The sequence below is a fragment of the Mirounga angustirostris genome, unplaced genomic scaffold (assembly GCF_029215605.1).
Source record: "Mirounga angustirostris isolate CCGP_5_RB_7025 unplaced genomic scaffold, mMirAng1.0.hap1 SCAF_10, whole genome shotgun sequence".
In the NCBI taxonomy this organism is placed as follows: Eukaryota; Metazoa; Chordata; class Mammalia; order Carnivora; family Phocidae; genus Mirounga; species Mirounga angustirostris.
Window position 1 is genome coordinate 90,461,809 of NW_026991718.1, and position 11,301 is coordinate 90,473,109.

An 11,301-nucleotide genomic window follows, 5' to 3' on the forward strand; every position below is an offset into this window, starting at 1 on the left:
CACACAGCCTATTTCCTCACAATAAACACCTCTGATTTAAGGGATAAATAAGGTTTGTCTTTAGAAGAAAATTAATTGAAACAGAGCTTTGGCCTTCTCCCAGGTCAGCCTGAGGCAAGAACTTGGCTCCCAGTGGGCTGTCTTCTGACTCACCTTGGACAACTGGCTTCCGAGAGTGGAGCAGGAACCTAAAGAAACCGTTACTGGGACCAGTTAGTTATTGACTCCTAGCAGAACCGATCCCATAGATCACCTTACTTACATATTTATTTGGAAAATATGAAGGGGGTAAATTTTCTTCTCTGGTTCTAGGCAGCGTTCTAGGTGTGGAGCTCAGTGTGGTGTGAAGGAGGCAGGATGGTGTAACCTAAGGGGGTTTTGTTGGCAGACAGCAATGGGCTGGAATTCTGGAATCACTCCACAGCTGGGTGTCTGTGCACAAACCCACATTCCCAAAGCTGCAGTTTCTACTTTCATTGAGTGGGTAATGGATGGACACTACCCACCTCACAGGATTTGATTTGCTTCTAAGTGTGTGGACAAAGTTTTTAAATCCTCGGCTATGCTTGCTTCTCCTTGTGCAGGGACAGGGACTCTCTGGGGCGCTGGACATAGGGGGGCAGATACTACAGGTATTTCTCATCCCCTTGGGCTGTGTGTTAGCTGCTTCCCAAAGATCCAGCCCAGCCTGGGTTTTGGAATATGGTCATCTTCCGCCCAGTGTTCTGAAATAACTTCTTGAAGTGGTGACCCATCAGCTACCTCCTGTTTTTTGGGGGGCTGGCCAAGTTTTCTGCTGCTGAGGAGGCAGTGCTGACCCACAAGCTCAGAAACACCACATTCTGCTCTTGTGTCTGTGCTGACCCTTTTCAGCAAAGCCTGGCTTATTTGGTGCTGTAGCTAAAGGAAATCTCCTTTAACTGGTGCAGAAGAACTTGGGGCCTGACCAGGTTAATAAAGAATACATGAGACTCTCTGAGCTGGTAAGCAGTGTTAGGCAGCTCAGGTTTTCTCCAAATGCCAGTTCGAAACCCACTTTTTCCAGTGAGCCCTCTCATAACTTAGTCAGTATTGCTTCTTCTCTTCTCGAACTTTTCATGTACTTTTTTTTTAAAGAGTTATTTATTTATTTGAGAGAGAGAGAGAGAGAAAGAGGGCATGCACACGAGTAGGGGAAGGGGCAGAGGGGGAGAATCTTCAAGCAGACTCCCCACTTAGTGCAGAGTCCAAAGCGGGGCTCGATCCCACGACCCTAAGATCATGATCTGAGCCAAAACCAAGAGTCAGATGCTCAACCAAATGAGCCACCCAGGTACCCTTCCTGTATTTTTCTACTTAACACATCCTTAGCAGCTTGCTGTATGTGCTATGATTTAATTGGACTTCATGATTTAATATTTCATTGTGTTGAATGCTGTAAATGTCACTGTAGCAGAATCTGCTGTTGCATTGCCCATATCCCCTCCCTGTTAATACTGCAGGGCACATCAGTCTTCTGGATGCCTGTGTGAGCAGTTCCTCGCCTGAGGGTCTTCTCTGGCTTCCTGACATAGCAATGCTGCCCACAGGTGGGCTGAAAGTGCCATGGAATTAAAAAACTAATGGCTGAAGGGAGTGGGTGTGTTAATACCCCAGCTCTTTCATCTCAGGGCAATAGAAAGTGTGTCTATGCTATCTACATGGTCTCCTAGAGTTTCCCAAGATGATCACACTCCAGCTGCCCACATGATATCTTAAATGATGAGACACCCTGTATTTGCTGCCTTCCCTTCTTTGAATCAGTTTCCTACTCCCCTACCTGGGCTCCTTGGCTCACCTTCCAAATACACTTGCATTTGGATCCTTGGAGTCCATAGTCTCTCATGGCTCCTTTCCCCCTCTGATTTCACCCCCTTCAGTTTTCCCTTCCTTCCCCTATGGTCCTCTATGCTATTCCTTATGTTCCACATATGAGTGAAACCATATGATAATTGTCTTTCTCTGCTTGACTTACTTCACTTAGCATAATCTCCTCCAGTTCCATCCATGTAGATGCAAATGGTGGGTTTCAGAGGGGAGGGAGGTGGGGGGATGGGTTAGCCAGGTGATGGGTATTAAGGAGGGCACGTGTTGTAATGAGCACTGGGTGTTATACACAAACAATGAATCATGGAACACTACATAAAAAAACTAATGAGGTACTGTATGGTGACTAACATAACATAAAAAAAAAACAAACAAAAAAACACCTTGCACTTGGACCCTCAATCTAGAGTTGGCTCTTGGAGAAACTCACCTAAGGAACTTCACTTCACTTCTGAATTTCTTTGCAAGATCAGTTTAAGTTCTACCTCCCACAAGCAACTTTCTCTGATAGTTCATATTGTTCATGTTCAAGTTCATGTTGCTTTCTCATAGCACTAATGTTCTATGCATTATTGATGACTTGCAAGATTAGCTATTTATTGTATGTGATCTGATTTAATTGTTCTGCATGATTTAGCCTTGAATGAGATCATAATATGGCATTTTTTTGGGGGTAATAAGACATACTTTACTCATAAGTAAGTCTCCATAAATTTAAAAGCAGAGCAGTATCTTTACAGAAAAGAGAATAAAAGACAATATATCATTTTATTTTATTTTATTTTATTTTTATTTTTAAAGATTTTTATTTATTTATTTGAGAGAGAGAATGAGATAGAGAGAGAGAGCATGAGAGGGGGGAGGGTCAGAGAGAGAGGCAGACTCCCTGATGAGCAGGGAGCCTTACGTGGGACTCGATCCCGGGACTCCAGGATCATGACCTGAGCCGAAGGCAGTCTCTTAACCAACTGAGCCACCCATGCGCCCGACAATATATCATTTTATTTAAAATTGCAGATTAGCTTTTTATAATAGAAGAGAATTGAGGTATCATTACATTTCATACCAGCTTCTCAGATTTCTATAAAATAGCACCTTAAATCCACAGTCCAAAGAAGTCACTTCTGAATTATAGGAGTGAACAACTAATTTCTTCTGATTCACAAGGGAATGTAACATTTAGATTCTCCTTTGGTTATGATGCCATAGTCACGAGGATGGCAGAAAAACTCACAGTAAGTATTGTGCAACCAAGTAGGAGTTACAGGGCAGTCATCTCCCAAAAATGATTCATCAGGGTTCATATACAAATTGTAAAATATAGTGGGTTCAATCTTGGCATAGAACCAAAATTTGGTGCAGTGTACTTGCATGGAAAAAAGGAGAAAGAGCCCTCTCAGCCCCAGGAAAGTCTTCATTAGCCTGAATTGGAAACCAGATCCCACTCAGGAAACCCACAATATGGCATTTAAATATTACCTTCCCAACTAAGGTTATAAGCAACCTGTGGTGAAGAAAACTGTCTTATGTGACCTCTTAACTCTGCTGGTATACAAGTGTTGGGCACATGTAGGTACTCATTAAATATTTGATAGTCAGTTGGTTTTGGTTAAGCAAAAATATTTTGTTCTACTCTATGATGGTTAATTTTATGTGTTTACTGGGTGCCCAGATATTTGGTCAAACATGATTCTGAGTGTTTTTGTAAGGGTATTTTTGGATGAGATTAACATTCAAATCCATAAATGGAGTAAAGCAGATTGCCCTCCATAATGTAGGGCCTCATCTAAGCAGTGGGAAGCCTGAATAGAATAAAAAGTTTGACCCTCCCCAAGTAAGAGAAATTCTTCTGCCTGAGAGTCTTCAAACTAAGACAGTAACATTTTCCTGCCACTGGAGTGAAATTGAAACATTGGCTCTTCTTGGGTCTCAAACCTGTTGACTCATCCTGTAGGTTTTGAGATTTGCTAGTTTCCGTAACAATATGAACCAATCCTATACCATAAATCTCTCTGTCTCTGGAAAACCATGACAAATATATACTCAAACTTGTTGAAAGTATATAATCTGGGTATGGCAAATAGGCCAATTTGCTCTATCAACCACAACACTTTATTCTTTGATCTCCCAGAAGGAGTTATTGTGTGTACCTTTCCTTTTGCAACTGCTCAGTGCGTTCCTATTATATTTCTCATTAAACTAAAGTTTTACAATCTAACAGATGGCCAAATCCAATTCTTGTAAACTCCTATGGCAAATTAGTAATTTTTGATTGAGATATCAGAAGTACGTGGCTCAAATGTATTCTTTTTTTCTTCCTTTCTGGAATTAGTCAACAAATACTTACTAAGCACCTACTATAAGTGAGACCCTGGAGATGCAGTGTCTCTCACACGTGATCATAATCCAGTGGGATTCTGAAGATACCCGGAGAAATTGGGCCCACAAGATGCCATTGTCCCAAAGTTTATCAAATGTTGACCAAAGGGTCCATGCACTGTCCACTTGTTTGTCACAATCCATACTCTGGATCTTACAAACAGCAATTCCTTAAGTGTGGATTTCAATTAGAATATCTTGGCTAGAGAATCTGTAAGAAGGCAGACAGATAAGATATTGAATAACACGGACTCCCTGGGCCTGACAGGTTTCTCCACTGAATCAGTGTAATTTCAATCTGCACTCTGTATGCATTACCCTTGAGGGATAAATGCTATGCATGGATTTTCTCTCTATATCTGATGGGATGTCAGGGAGACGTTATGTAACCTGCTATCAGCACCATCCTGGCCAAAGTGGCCCTCCCCACTCAGCAGAGGGGAGGCCCTCCCCACTCATCCTCTTTTTTATTTTGAACAATGACTTCATATTCATAAGGGAAATAATAAGATTTGCTGTGGGCTGCAAAGTCAGAAAAAACATGTTTCCTGGCCCAAGTGGAAACCTGCTCCAGTGCCCCTGAGGTGTCCTGGAAGCACAGTCTGGCCACTCCTTCATTTCCACCTCTGCTGGCTTTCTCCTGACAGAAGCAGTACAGTGCTGGAAAGTTATTTTTATATTGAAACAAATATTGGCAGTGACACACGAGGACTATGCTCTTGGCATGGTGTGCCCTTGTCTCTGTTCATTCTTACCCCATGGTTGCTATGTACAGGCAGAATTTTCTGGAACAGTGTCTCTCTTCAGTTTACCTGTTGCCTGGGAGACCCTTGGGAAGGGCATTTCAGGCGCACAGAAAGGTTTAGTAGTGCAAAAACAGTTCACCCTATTTCTCTTTAACTTAACCTCCAGGTTAATTGTCTGGAATAATCACTGAACTCCCATGGCTTTTTTAACTGACTACATAACTTGGCAAAGTCAATGCTTATCTGTGTGGCTAGGTGACAAACGTGGACAGATTTGACTTGTTATTCAATTGCTTATGATATTCTGTCAAACTGAATTTAAGTATTTAGTCATTAAGGTTTTAAAGAAGTATGTTGAGGACATTATAGGGAAATTTGATGGAATTTGAATATGGACTGTGCTTTAGATAATAGGATTGTGTCAGTGTAAAGTGTTCTGATTTTGACAATAACAACTTAGGAATAAAGACGTTGTCCTTGTTCTTGCGAACGACACACTGGACTCGGGTGAATCAAAGGACAATTTCTCCTACTTAATCTCAAACAGTTTAGAAAAAAGAGAGAGAAAAAGAGAGATTGATTAAGTGAATGGAGCAATATGTAAAACTGTGAATCTGGGTAAAGAAAAAAAAGGAGTTCCTTGTACTATTCTTGCAACTTTAAGTTTGATATTCTATTAAAGTAAAAAGTTGCCTGAAAAGAAAGATGTACAGCGGAGAAAGTAGCTGTGAGGTGTGCACACAGCCAGGATGACCTGCTCCAACAAGCAGGGATCAAATATGGTCTTGCTATTTATTTTTCAGCCACTACATATTCACTGTCCCTGTTTGCCTTAAAGTCTTTTTTTTTAATTTTATTTTTTAAATTTTATTATGTTATGTTAGTCACCATACAATACATCATTAGTTTTTGATGTGGTGATCCACCATCCATTGTTTTCGTATAACACCCAGTGCTCCATTCAGTACGTGCCCTCCTTAATACCCATCACTGGGCTAACCAATCCCCCCTTCCCCCTCCCTTCTAAAACCCTGTTTGTTTCTCAGAGTCCATAGTCTCTCATGGTTCATCTCTCCCTCCAATTCCCGCCCCCCTCATTTTCCCCTTCCTTCTCCTAATATCCTCCATGCTATTCCTTATGTTCCACATATAAGTGAAACCATATAATTGACTTTCTGTGCTTGACTTATTTCACTTAGCATAATCTCCTCCAGTCCCATCCATGTTGATGTAAAAGTTGGGTATTCATCCTTTCTGATGGCTGAGTCATATTCCATTGTATATATCTTCTTTATCCATTCATCTGTTGAAGGGCATCCCGGCTCTTTCCACAGTTTGGCTATTGCAGACACTGCTGCTATGAACATTGGGGTGCATATGGCCCTTCTTTTCACTACATCTGTGTCTTTGGGGTAAATACCCAGTAGTGCAATTGCTGGGTCATAGGGTAGCTCTATTTTTAAATTTTTGAGGAACCTCCACACTGTTTTCCAAAGTGGCTATACCAACTTTCATTCCCACCAACAGTGTAAGAGGGTTCCCCTTTCTCCACAACCTCTCCAACATTTGTTGTTTCTTTCCCTGTCCATTCTTGCCATTCTAACTGGTGTAAGGTGGTATCTCAATGTGGTTTTGATTTGAATTTCCCTGATGGCTAATGATGATGAACATTTTTTCATGTGTCTGTTAGCCATTTGTATGTCTTCTTCAGAGAAGTGTCTGTTCATGTCTTCTGCCCATTTTTTGACTTGATTATTTGTTTTTTGGGTGTTGAGTTTGAGAAGTTCTTTATGGATCTTGGATACCAGCCCTTTATCTGTAGTGTCATTTGCAAATATCTTCTCCCATTCTGTGGGTTGCCTCTTTGTTTTGTTGACTGTTTCCTTTGCTGTGCAGAAGATTTTATCTTGATGAAGTCCCAAAAGTTCATTTTTGCTTTTGTTTCACTAGCTTTTGGAGATGTATCTTGAAAGAAGTTGCTGTGGGAGATGTCAAAGAGGTTACTGCCTATGTTCTCCTCTAAGATTTTGATGGATTCCTGTCTCATATTGAGGTCTTTCAGTCTTAAAGTCTTGAAGGCAGGAAGGCCGCTAAGTCTTCCTCCAAGTGGGCAGACTGCCATCGCCCAGAGCACGCTGTCATTCCTTTCTCCTGCCACATGGTGTCGCTGTTGAAGATAGGTCTTTGGTACTCGTCTGTGTGGTGCCTCAGACCCCTGCCCTGGCTGCCTTGGACTTGGAGGGACAAGGTGCTGTGGGGCGTGGGGAATAGGGAGGTTAACGTCCTTCGGGGATAGTGATCAATAAATATGCAGTGAATTAAAAGATTTTACTGCAATCCCTCACCCCTCCCTGTGCAATATGACCTTGCAGCTCCACTCATTTCCTTTCCTCTGGAAGCTGAGCTGACCTTGAGATGAAGCCTCAAGAAGCCTCACATGCTTTTGCCCTCTCTCAGAGCCCATGTAAATAAGTCCGTTCTGGCCTGCTGGAGGGTGAGAGGCTACCATAGCAGAGATGAGCAGTCCCAGCTCAGGCCACCCTAGGCCTGCCAGCCCCCAGCTGACCCAGCACAGGACTGCAGACAGTGAGGGAGCCCAGCTGGGGTCAGAGAAATGCCCAACCGAGCTTGGCCCCGACACTGAGGAGAGTACACAGCTGTTGTTCTAAGCCACCACCAGCCTCCCTTGTCCTGCAAAAGATGTTCACATCCTAAAACCCAGAACCTATGAATATGTTCCATAAAGGGAGAAGAGTCTTTGTAAATGTGATTAAGTTAAGGATTCTGAGATAGGGAAATTATCCTGGATTATCCGGGTGGGCACAATGTAATCACAGGGTCCTTATAAGAGGAACACAGGAAATTCAGACAGAAGGGAAGGAGATGTGACAGAAACAGAGATTGGAATGATGCAGCCATAAGCCAAGGAATGCCAGGAGCTTCTAGAAGCTGAAAGAAGCAGGAATAGATCCTCCCTTGGAGGGTCCAAAAGGAACTGGACCTGCGGACACCTGGATTTTAGCCCTGTAAGACTTATTTTGCACTTCTGACTTCCAGAACTATAAGAGAATAAATCTGTGGTGTTTCATGCCATTAATTTTGTGGTAATTTTTATTTACATCAACATGGATGGAACTAGAGGGTATTATGCTAAATGAAATAAGTCAATCAGAGACAGTCAACTATCATATGGTTTCACTAATATGTGGAATGTAAGAAACAGTGCAGAGGACCATAGGGGAAGGGAGGGAAAACTGAATGAGAAGAAATCAGAGAGGGAGACAAACCATGAGACACTCTTGACTCTGGGAAACAAACTGAGGGTTGCAGAAAGGGAGGTGGGTGGGCCTTGGGGTAACTGGGTGATGGGCATTAAGGAAGGCACATGATGTGATCAGCACTGGGTGTTATATGCAACTAATGAATCATTGAACACTACATCAAAAACTAATGATGTACTGTATGTTGGCCAGTTGAATTTAAATTAAAAAAAAGAGAGTTGCATTCTACAGAAAAAAAAAATTATGATAACTTGTTATAGCAGCAAAAGGAAACATACAGACAAAGCTTGGGGGTGGTTTGTTATGCAGCAAAAGCTAGCTGATAATATACGCTCTTGTAGTCTTGTAGAAGCTTTAGGACAAGAAAGAGGAAAAGAATAGTGCTAATATGGAGGGACAGGATGTACATTACAGGAGCTAAGAAGTAATGTTTTACCAGACATTTTGATGAAAATGTTTTACAAAACACTTGTTTTTTTCAATTTCTCTAAATGACCATTTTGAGGTCACTCATTCACTTAAGCATTTACGTACCATGTGTTAGGAGTGGAGAAAAAGTGAATTTAAAGATAAATTAAATATTCTCTATGCCCTCACAAAAATCATAATTGCCTAAATCAGAGTGATTCCTTTAAGAAGCAACCTGGCGTCACCTTGTTGCCCCTCACCTCTGGTTGCACACTGCCTGTCGCCCTTCATACTGACCTCTCTGGGCCTCTGTAGTTGGCGTACTTCACTCCCTCCTTGTTGTCCGACGAACAATGCAGTCTTAAGTCTTTCAGCCGCATCTTCCTCCCAGGCAATTTGTCTTTCCTCTTTGGCTTGGCACATATGTGGACAACTCCTGAAAAAATGACCTCTTTTATTCCAAAGGCTTCCAGGACCACCCCAGCCTCTTCTGAGAAGGTACCCCCAGCCTGCCTTCACTTCCTCAGTGAAGGCCAGGGGGTGTAAATTGGGGCTGGACCTAGAGACCCTTCATATTTTCTGAGGAATTCTCTGGTAGCATCATGAGCAAAATGCTATGGGAACATGGGTGTGAAGGTTAATCTTATGTGTTGGCCTAAGTGGGCCATGGGATGCCAGATGCCTGGTTAAACATGATTTCTGCCTGTGCCTATGAGGGTGTTTCCAGGGAAGATTAGCATTTGAATTTGTGGGTGGGCATCTTTCAATCTGTTGAGGGTCAGATATGACAAAAAGCAGAAGAATGTTGAATTTGCTTTCTCTGCCTGACTGCTAAGCTGGGATGTCAGTCTTTTTCTGTCTTCATTGCTCCCTGGTTCTTGGGCCATCAGACTCAGACTGGAATTTATACCATGGCTCTCTGGCTCTCAGGGCTTTGAAACATACCATTGGCTTTCCTAGATCTCCAGCTTGCAGATGGCAAGTGGTGGTGGGACTTTTCCACTTCCATAGTCATGTAAGTCAATGCCTTGTAATGTGTGTCTCTCTCTCTACCAATTCATATATCTTTATGTATCTATTATCTATGTATCTATGTATGTATGCATGTATTGTCTATCATCTATCACCTGTATATCTATCATCCATCTATCCATCATCTATCTATCTATCTATCTATCTATCTATCTATCTATCTATCTATTATCTATTATCTATCTATCTATCTATCTATCTATCTATCTATCTATCTATCATCTATCTATCATCTATCATCATCCATCTGTCCATCTAACTTTCCTATTGGTTCTGTTTCTCGGGAGAACCCCCATTAGGACAATGGGAAAGGGAGAGAGGCTTCCTCTTGGGAGGTCAGGGAAGGCTTCCACAGAGAAGAAACACAGAAATGGGTCTTACAGGACAAGCAACATTTGAATAAGGCAGGGTGTCCTGGTCTGCAGGTACAGCATGAACAAAAGTGCAAAGGCATGAAGTACATGACATCAAAACATGATTCTAAAAATATTAAAACACAATTCTCTCACTGATATTTTGGTGTCAAATATTTACTTAGTTCATTTACAAGGGAATCGACAGGCTAATGAAGCTAATTTAAAAGATCTGAAAAACTGGTAGAGATGGTGAGTGGATAAAGGAATGATGGAATAAGATGGTAAAAATAGATGCAAAACTGGTTGAAGTTTTATAGGACAATAAACCCATTATCTTTGAGGTTATTTAAATTGCCAGAAAAAATCATTTGCCATTTGTCAATATTCAGAAATTAACATCTGGCTTTGTACTCTGGTCCTTAACCAACAGTAAATGTAAGTCAACAAGTGAGTCACCTAGTGCTGTGTAAAAATCACTCCAAAACTTAGCAGCCTGAAACAGCAAACATGTCTTATCTCAGTTTCTGTGCATCAGGAACTTGGAAGTCACTTGGCTGGCTCAGAGTCTGGCTCAGAGTCTCTGAGAGGTTGCCATCAGGTTCTGAGCCAGAGCTTCAGTTTTTGGAAGGTGCTAGAGGACCCCCTTCCAAGCTTACTCAGGTGGCTGTTGGCAGAATGCTCTAGGTCCTTGCCATGGAGACTCTTCCGCTCATAAGATGGGGCAGCTGGCTTCCCTGAGAAGAATGATGAGAGAGAGGGAGAGGGACAAGGATGGGGAGGGGGAGGGTAGGTGAAGGGGGGAAAGAGGGAGGAAGAGGGAGAGAGAAGGAGGGAGGGTCCAGGTGGAAGCCATACTCGGTTCATAACATAATCTCAGAAGTGACATCCCATCACATGTGCTGTGTTCTGCCCTCTGGGAGTGAGTGTCTCAGAACAGCACACTTTAGGGGAGGGGAATTAAGCGCCAACATTTGGGGAAAGGATTATCTTAGAACTTGGGGACATTACCTTAAAACCATCACATTCCCTCCCCTTGAAGATCTGATGCCACCCAGGCAGACCACTAGACAATGCTCTAGTATAATTTTCAGGGAGTCAGGTGGCAATCTTTTGACCTATCTCCATGTTTTGTATACTTTTTGTTAACAGTAGCATGTTTTGGGGGACATGGGGTGGTCCAGTGGGGCTGGGCTAGAGAAAAGAAGTTCTGGAAGGCTGATGTACCCCATAAGCCAGCTGAGGCCCTGTCCTGTG